Source organism: Cornus florida, unplaced genomic scaffold (assembly GCF_030987335.1).
Source record: "Cornus florida cultivar Cherokee Brave unplaced genomic scaffold, ASM3098733v1 CherokeeBrave_3.0.0_Hap2_Chr02, whole genome shotgun sequence".
NCBI lineage: Eukaryota > Viridiplantae > Streptophyta > Magnoliopsida > Cornales > Cornaceae > Cornus > Cornus florida.
The window spans coordinates 114,473,181-114,483,563 of record NW_026775572.1 but is presented as its reverse complement, the minus strand read 5'-3'; the positions used below and the strand labels follow the sequence as shown (position 1 = coordinate 114,483,563).

Genomic DNA, 10,383 nt, shown 5'->3' with positions numbered 1-10,383 from the left:
CTCTCTCTCTTATTTTCTCTCTATTGTATTTTATTGTTTACTTTAGTTTAAATTGCATCTTAGTATAATTCAATCACCAACCAATCTTTTGATCACTCGACCTACTAACCCTAATCTCGATTTCACAACCTTATACGACCCTCCAATCCCTTGGGACGATCCCTACTCGCCCTAACTATATTTTAGTGAAAGTTAGTAGTGGCAATTATAAATGTAAAACTTAGCCCTTACCTTAATGCACCTTCCAAACTATGTGGTAGGACGACGAACCACCAATCCACTTCTCAAAGTGGTGATGGCCCGAACTTGCTCATAATGACTACTTGAAGGATTAGTGTCATTAATCATGTAAGTTTGCCCTTTTGGGTTGGCCACTGCCTGACTAGGCAGCTTTCTTTCCTCTCTTTGAGTCAACACTTTAACTATTTCCCCAACTTGATTTGCTATTTGCCCTACATGAACTTCTATTTATCCAACTCGAGTTTCTATTTACCCAAATTGAGTGTCTAGCTTGGTTATAGATTGAGAATGAGAATGCAACAATTGAGTAATGGACTTAAAGTTGCTAATTGCAGCCAATGCATTCTCTTCAAATTCAGACGAGTACCTAGGAGGAGGATGATCAAGATTAGCTTGGTTCCTAAATTGAGGAGGAGGGTAGATGGAAGATTAATTGAAAGAATTATTTTACAGATGATTAGATGAATTTTGGTACTGTCCCAGAGATTGGGGAACAATATTGCCTTGGCTTTGATTCTGCCATGATATATTGGAATGATCTCTCCAGCCAGGGTTATAAGTATTGGAATTTTGATTGTAACCTGAACTGGAGAACGCAACATTGGTTTGCACTTTTGGATTTTCAAAAGATTGACCCAAGAGAGGACAACTGGCAGCATAATGAGATAGACTAGCGCAGATAGGACACACCTCATCTGGCAAAGAGGAGTGATGAGAAAAACTAATTGTGCAGACAGTTGACAAAACTTGGTCAAACTTTCTGTTCAACACTTCCATTTGAGTGGCGAGCTCTCTAAATTTTTCAACTTTATAAAGATTTTTAACCTTGTGGATACCAAGAATGGACCTAGAACTAGAGGAAGAAGCATGTTGAACATAATTTTCACTTAGGGCCTCAAACAGTTCCCAAGCGTTATCTGGGCTCTTATGCGAGAAAACACCATTACTAGAAGCATCTACCATATTTCTATGTGGATCAATTAATCCATCATAGAGGATTTGTGCCAAATTTCATTTAGCAATATCATGATGTGGACACTTCCTCAGAAGATCATTGTATCTTTCCCATGCATCATAGAACTGTTCACCCGAGATTTGGAAGAACGCCATGATGTCTCTTCTCATTTGTGAAGTTTTACCCACGGTGTAGTATTTCTTCAAGAAATCTTACTGCATCATGTCCCATGTGCTTATGGAATTATGAGGTAGGGAATGCAACTAGGTTCTTGCTTTGTCCTTGAGAGAGAACTGAAAAAGTCGCATCCTAAATGCGTCATCAGAAAGAGTGGACAACTTGGTAGTTGAACACAATTCCAAAAATACATCCAAGTGCGTATAAGGATCCTCTGTTGGAAACCCATGGAATGTAGGAAGCATTTATATCATAGCAGGTTTGATCTTAAAGTGGGTTACATCAGAATTTGGGAATACGAAGCATGAAGGTGATGTGTATGAAGTGGGAATGAAGTGATCCCTCAATTGTGGTGGTGGTGGAGGAACAGGTCCTTGTGGCACCTGCGTTCCATTAGGTAGTGGATTAGTATTATCAGCCATGTCTGTCCTAGAGGATTCTCCTAACAATTCAGAATTCTTTTTATGTTTTCTAATTTGCCTAAGAGTTTTCTCTATTTCAGGGTCGTATTCAATTATTTGTTCTAACAATGAATGAAGACCAACCATGCACTAAATCCACTTGCACAAAAAGCAGTAACCAAAAAGTAAAAATTTCAACTAAAGAAAAACAACAAAAACTTTCAAAAGGTTCTAAAACCAAAGCTTCGTTCCCTTAAGCGTTTTCGTCCTCGCTGCGAAATCCTGCACTTGAAAAGCAAAAAAAAAGTAGATAAGATATCAGAAAGTCCTAAAAACTAAGAATCAAACTAATACTAATTTTCAACTCAAGTAAACTGTTACACAGTCCCTGGCAACAGCGCCAAAAATTGATGTGTGCAATAATAAACCACTCGCAATAGCACGAATCCTTATAGGATAGGGCTCTATAGTGGGTGTCGAACCACAGAGACTGTCGTAGTTATTCAAGTATCCTATTAATATTATTTTGATTCAATGAGAGGAAAAGTGTTTGATTGATTGTTTGTCATGAACATCAAAGTAAAATAAACTAAATTAAAAGTAAAGAGAAGATCAGGGATAGAGATACTTAGGGATTCACTTCACTACGAATCTCGTATTATGGTTAACCATTCAACCTTGGAAATTCACAATTTATGTATCATATGGATTAAAATTAATAATATTCATTTAATCCGGGTTTTCAAGAAAGATATTTCATTGAACTTAGCTAACTATAACATATCTTTGGTTGGCGCAAATTATTTACCTACCTACTTATAACTAATGTTGCAGTATTACTCGTCTTCCCTAGGCATAGACTATGAAAGAGTTCATTCATGAAAAATATTAGAACATTATTGCATAATCTCCATTCTTATGCCCGATAGGCCTCCATCATACCGTCCAGAAAGAACAGGTTGAGAATAGTTTAAGAACAATTATATCTAAGACAAGGTAATAATTCTTTAAAAACTATTAATTCATTAAAACACCAACTAATCCGTAATCAGTTGCTCATAATTATGCAATCAAGATACATAAATACATAAATCCCTAAAGTTAAGAATGATCAAACCATAATACTCGAATTTGGGCTACATCAATGCCCTATGAGAGGAATTAGCCACTCATAATAACACTAGAGATCATTTGTGTTGGTGTGCACTTCTCTTATTGGGATCTCCACCTTCAAAACCCTAAAAGCCGCCAACAATTAAGAGAAAGAATAACTAGGAAGAGAGATAGATGATATGTGGCCTTGTGCCTCCTTTTATAGAAGAATTAACTTCTAATAAGGGTTGAATGGGTTTTTAGGTCTTCTAGGGTAATCTGGGCCCATCTGGGATGAAGTATAACTGAATTAGAATAAATCCCACAGCTTTAAATTGTATCTTAACAGCAAAGCTCGAGCCTTCAGGTTAGCGCTCGAGCTTTCATGCCAGAGCTCGAGCTTTGGGGTCAGAGCTCGAGCTTTAGGGTCAGGGCTCTAGCTTTCAAGTACAGGGTTCGAGCTTTCAGGATAGTGCTCGATCCATACTTCTATACTTAGCCAATTTTTTTTTAATCTTTTTTGAAGTATCTTTTTCTTCAAAACTTAGAATATTTTTGGGTTTTGTCTTCAACATTGATCGATCACTTAGCTTGGGTGCTTGATCCTTGACTTTTTGGTCTCGCCTTGAGCTTTGAAGCTAGGGATGAAGTATGCGGGAATGGCCCATGGGTCCTATGTAAGCCCGATGCAACATTTGACATATCAAAGCTCAGTTTTGCCTAAAATGGACTTTTAAAAGAAAATTTGAAACTAAAAATTATTAAATGATTTCAAAAGACCGTTTGGCCCTTGGCCACACTTCATACATATATAAAGGAACCCTAAGAATGTGCCTTAGCACATTTCCCACACCCCATGCAAATGTAGTAAAGTTAAAGCATTCACTTTTTTCCATTTTTCTACAATATCACTTGAAACAAAAAGTACTTGGAAGATAAAAAAAATAAATTAAAAAAAAAAAGTACTTGGCCCATGGCTTCATTACATACATGTCAAATACATATTAAAAGGTGCACTTATATACACATTACATATTTAGAACAAAATATTCATGTTTTTGACATATAAAGCTAAAAATAAGGCACTTAATGCCAACAAGTGCATGAATATGCTACAACAATATACTCTAAGTATCCAAAAGTGTTCAAGGATGTGATGCATCCCAAAACAAGGTTTCGTTACCTGAAAAATAACCCAAACAACTAGGGTGAGTAAACAAGTTACTCGTACGAAATGGATATGCGTATAACCTAAAGATTTACAAGTTTTGCAATTTAGTATAAACCAATCCATGTGGTACATGCCTCCTAACATCTATGTTCTATATGAGTCTAAAGGATCTTCCTAGGCTACATTAGAACATTAAATCACAATTAACAACATTAATGCAATTTAACTCAAATTGGAACTTCCAATATAATGCAATAAAGTATAAATTCACAAAGTAAACAACTTAGAATTTAAATGCAAAATCAACAAGTGGCGGAAAGACAAAGGACATGTGGTCTCAATGACCAAGCAAGTGATTTCGGGTTACTAGCCCTCAAGGTACTACCTAGTGCGCAGTATATGTTGTAGAGGGCACTCTTATCCCCTGTACTAAAGCCATGCCCTAGCCGTAACATATTCCAATGTCCATACAAGCTTTACTAAAATCATTAAGTTGTGCAACAAGGTATATCACATATACACAATGCACCTAGTCAGTTACCATGCACAACCAAGTCATGGAATTACATACAAGATATGCCATAGGCCTTCAAGCTAGAATGGCATATTAAATATCGTATAAGTATAATGTGTATACTAACAAGTTAGATTATAACATCTTCTCATGAATACTGTCATGTAATCATGCAACAAGTTCCAAATTTATAAATTAAGCAAGAATACAATATCAATACCTAATTACCTCAATGGAAGCATATAAATGGAATTTAATTTAATTAAATAATTAAATTCTCAAGATTTCAAAACAACTACAAAAATTCTAAAAATAATATATGTCAAATGTCATATCAAGGCCTAATTTAATATCATGTTACAAGTTAATTCTACACTAGATACAACTAGGTGAATTAAATTCAATGCAAAGAATATAATTAAATAAAGTTCTCAAACCTAATCCAAATATTCTCAATTTAATCTATGTGAAAGAACATGACAAGATCATCAATAATATCATATTAAAAACTTAAACAAGTCATTGGAGCAATAAAACAAAAATTAATTAATTTAAAAATAATTAAATCTCTAGGTTTTAAAACTACTCCAAATAACTTTATATTAAGACAAGTTATAGATCAAGTCATGGCCTTCAAGAATATCATGTTCTATCTTAATTTCATGCAAGGTACAACAACCTATTAACTTAAAAATTAAGTAACTGACATGTATACAATTTATAGTAAGCTACAAAAATAACTAAAACACTAAGATTATAAATATAAATCATCCCCTACCTTACAAGAGGATTGTTCCTCTTGAATTCAAAGCAAATAAAGGAATTTTTAAATTTCCTTCAAGGGTTATATAAAGGAAGGTGAGGCAAGTGTTTTGTGGTCCAAGCTTTTAAGTCTAAGGTGAGTGGAATGAGATCAAAACCAAGGTTGTAAGCCTAGGTTTATGGTTTCCTTCAATAGTGGCTAGGGTTTTTAATGAGGAAGAACACTTTTTAATGAAAAAAAGAAATAAGAAATATACTTTTAGTGTATTTCTGCACTCACATGGTCAAAGGAAGTCAACACACCTAGTTCTACACCATCCTTTCACACACACAAAAGTTAGACTTTAATGAGAAGCCTACACTTGCCATTAATCCAAGGGTTAATTCTAGGCTTAATCTAAAGCCTACACTTATCAACAATCCAAGCCAACAAGTACACCAATACTAGGCCAACAAGTGGGTGAATCCTCACCCTCCACATGTCATCATCCAAGGCTTCCAAGTGTGAACCAATAAGATGCTTACAAGTGGCCCAATGAGAGTGCGACACTTGTCACACTTTTTTGATAATTACAAAAAGTCTTTTTTGAAAATATCTTCCAAAATAAATTGCAAAAAGGTCGCTAAAACGAAAAATAATTACTTTCTACAATTACACGAAACCCCCAAAACACAAATGATGTTTCCGAAGAAACGATGCATTCATGCCCTTTACGGAAAAATAAGTAACTAGATTAATTTTCTACAAAAAGTAAAGATACAAATATCATGGAAATAATATATCATGGATGCATGCAAAGCTGGGATCAAATCCGAGAACACGAAGTGAGGTTACGTGAAGGAAGACGAAAACGGGAAAAAGACGAAAAATAAAAAGTGACGAAAAAAGAAAATGTAAAAATGACGCAATCCTCACAAGGACGTTGTCAAACCAAAGGGAAGAGTCTCGAAAACCATTCCCGAGCACTCGAGATGACACAAAGTGACAAGAAACCGAACTCGGAAAAGAAAAATCAATGGAAAAAAAATATCCGTAAAATTTGAGAAAAAAGAAAGGGAAAAAAATGACCGGGTCATTACAAAATCCAACTCCTTTAAAAATAAAATGAAATATTTAATCGTAACAAATAATTACAAATAAATACACAACATTTAAACAAGTCATGTCATACAAACACTTAATTAAAAAAAACACACAATTTAAATACATAATTAATTTAAATAAAAATTCAAATAACCATAAACAATTACCTACGTAATCAAATAATCAAATAAAATGCAATAAATTAAATAATTAAATCCCAAATCTATCCTTTTAAAATTATGGGTATTACAAACTAAGCCAACAAGTATTGCAATGGTATCTCTCTTAAACACACAAAAATATTATATCGCATACATAGAGGATCTCATATTTTGTGTTTCTATGTTTTTGTTGTAGATATAGGAAAATTGAAAAGGTGCAAGAAAACTTGCAGAAAAATTATGAAAAACTAGAAACATATATGTTTTTTTTACGCCTTATAAATCTTTAGCCATATCCATGTGGATAAATTTCATAAAGTTATTTGAAACTAAATAAATGGATTTATTATTGGGAATAATATAAACTTTTCTCAAGGTCTAATTTTAATGTATTGTTGTCTATTCTGGGATTGGACGATTTTCAACTTTTTTTTTCAAGGCAACCAAGAGCCATGTATGACAATATATAAACACAAAACTACTTAATCATATACATACATATATATATATATACATACATATATATATATATATATATATATCACTTTTGCATATATATATTGACAAACAAATGAGGATGTAGCCAAGTGATTTACATGAATATACTCCAAAGTATATAAATTTTTGTGAACTGTAGATGCAAATAAGGCAACATCTAATTGAAAAGTATGCAACAGATCTACTTAATGGTCCTACTTTGGGCATGGCAGGGCACATATGATATCTATCCTAGCATTTCCTAATTTTTGCTAACTTGTCCAAGTTAGAGGAAGACTCACATGCATCCTAGCTTTCCCATTAAAAAAAAAAAAAAAAAAAAAAAACCCTTTTAGCGTTAAAGCCAATTCGCCTATGAAATAATCACTTGCAACAAGGCATATAGAGTTAGAAGAAATCAAGAAAAAGAAAATTTTCTAAAATTAAGGTAATACAAGGATGCAACAAGCAGCAGTTGCCAACCGGATAACCTTTTATGGAAAGGGCCTCTCACCATCAAAGATAAAACAATTATGCACTTTCCAAATGGCCCAGGCACAAAAGGATGCTAAGCACTGCACTTGCCTTTGAGAAGTTCCATAATCATCCTTATTTCTAAGTGCACACCATCAATCAACAAATGATGTTATCTGCAACGATACGAAATCAAAGCGCAAAAGGGACATTTTCCACAACTGCACAACAAAAGGACATTGAAAAAGTATATGCTCCACCGATTCTTGCCCACTCCCACAACAAGGGCAAATATCCTCCACACATAAACCACGTTTGGCAAGCGTCACACGAGTGGGCAAAACACCTTGGCAACATTGCCATAAATAGAGTTTTTTTTTTTTGCACGAATTTGACATATCCAAAGACGACTCCAACAACCAGTATGTGAATTCACTATTAGAGTTGATACATTAGAGTTTGAAGAGTGAAATAAAAGATTAAAAGCAACATGATATGCAGATTTCACTAAAAAAAACACCGAATTCAGAAAAAGCCCAACATGAAACATCCTCTTTATCACACAAGCTAAGAGGAATACATTTTATGGCTGCCACCAACTCTGGGGAGAAAAATTGATGAAGGATACTGTCGTTCCAAGAAGAAGTTGCTTCATCAATAAGGTCTGCCACCAATTGAACTGGAGGATTCTCACTAGGACAAGGCAGGGCAGAATCCCTCTTTGGCACCCAAAGATCATCCCAAATATTTATAGATTGTCCATTACCCACAACCCACCGTAAACCTTTATTTAGGATTTGTTTAGTCGACCAAATACTATGCCATGCCCATGATGGGTTGCTCCCCAAAGCGGTATCCAAGAAGGAACAATCTTTAAAATATTTAGCCTTGAACAATGAGAAAGCCAAACCTTTCTTTAGCACTTGAAAATTCCAAGCATGTTTTGAAAGAAGGGCCGGGTTATATGCTTCTATATCACAAAACCCCAACCCTCCCTCCTTCTTACTAAAACATAGTAAGTCCCATTTCGTCCAATGAATAGGCCATCCATCTTTCTTTTTCCTCCACCAAAATGATCGAAAATACTTCATCAGCTCTTGACAAAGAGTATTTGGCAACCGGAAACGTGTCATGACATATGTGACGGCACTGGTTTTTCAAGCCAGTGCGTCCTGTGATGAGCCGAAGATTGACCCGATAATGGATCCGAATGCGGAAGCAAGAAACAAGACTCTAAGAAGTCAAAGTGACCTTCCATAAGGTCGTGGAACTTAATGAGAACTAATGCGGAAGCAAAAGATCGAAAATATGACAAATAAGCCCCAAGGGGCAAAATAGTCATTTCTGGAAATTGTGGACTCGGGTGCCACCGAGCACACCGCTGGAAGGACAACAAAAAAGTAATCAAGATGGACTCAAGAATCGCATGATTCGGAGTCCGGACGAAGGAGAAACGGCATGACGAAGAAAAATGAGCACTTAAAGCAAAAAGGGTAAACTGGTAATTATCCAGGAAGATTCGGGTGCAACAGAACACACCGTTGGAAAGACAGCGAAAAATTAGTCAAGTTCAAAAAAAAGTTCACTCAATTTGGAGTCCGAACGAGGGAGAAACGAGGGTTTTAAGTTGTGACGTTGCGGCGGCCCGACGAAGGCCATGGCTCACACGGCACCCACGCACAAGCCCACCAGCGCCCATTCCGGCACCCAATGGCTTGCACATGCTAACAATAAGAAAAAAAAAATGTGAGTTCTAAAACTGAGGCTTGAAATGGAGGTGGAAACGAGTTTTTCTGGAAAAACATGAAGAAGAAACCCCACCTAAAAGCGAGTTTTCTACCCAACATCGAGGACAGAAACGAAAAAAATTCACTATGAAATCCCCAAAATACCCCTAGATCAGAACTGGACAAGAGGCAAAAAGCTGCTACAGGATCTGAGAGCAGAAACGGGCTAGAAGATGAATTTTTCTGGAAAAACACGAAAAAGAAACCCCTCCCGAAATCAAATTTTCAACCCAGACACACAAGAGAAAATGAAAAAAAACTCGCTGCAAAATGGCCAAAACACCCTCCCAAGAAATCTGGTCAAAAGAGCTAAAAAACTGCTAAAATGAAAACAGGAAGCTGAAACTTCACGAGGGATTTCTGGTACCAAGACGTCATTTTCTAGAAAAACACGAAGAAGAAACCACCCCTAAAATCACTTTTTCTAAATGACCATGTAAAGACCGGAATTTATTTCCAGAAAGGAAAACTCCCTAAAATCATATTATGCAACAAAGTTTAAAAATGAGTCCATAGGAGGCTCATTTCACCAAAGAAGAAAGTTTGCCCGGAAACAACCATGCACGCAAACGTAACTTACCTATTAGGACGTGCTACAATAGTCCATGGCTTAAAAATACCACCGATGCAAAATTTGACCCCCCAACGGCCAAAAAGTCAAAAATGCAAATGAAATGGGAAAAATGAAAACCAAAATTATCAAATGATTTCAAATTACCGTTTGGTCCATGATCACACTTCATGCATATTAAGTAAGTCCTAATGAATGTGCTCGTGCACACTTTGCATCACCCGATTTAGAAATGAACCCTTAAAGGCTCGGATTTTATTATTTTAGCTCAAAATGCAAAGTATGAAACTACAATGCAAAAATGAAAACAAAATGGTGATTGGCCCTTGGCCACACCTTATACGTATTAAATGAATGTTAGATAATGAATTTCATACATAAAGCACACTCCGGCGTAAAATAACATACTAAAATGCATGTTTTTTCACATATTCTTATTAAAGGCAAAATACAACCATTATGAATAAACATGGACTTCAAATGAAACCTGACCCTTGACCATATATCATATACCTAA

At 35.5% G+C, this 10,383-nt stretch overlaps 1 non-coding gene across 1 annotated transcript; it reads left to right on the top strand.

The window, feature by feature from the left end:
* Positions 1-1,261: 1,261 nt before the first annotated feature.
* On the top strand, positions 1,262-1,367 carry LOC132298037 (small nucleolar RNA R71). The gene has a single exon (XR_009479497.1). It is a non-coding gene; the product is annotated as a small nucleolar RNA R71 (small nucleolar RNA).
* Positions 1,368-10,383: the final 9,016 nt, after the last annotated feature.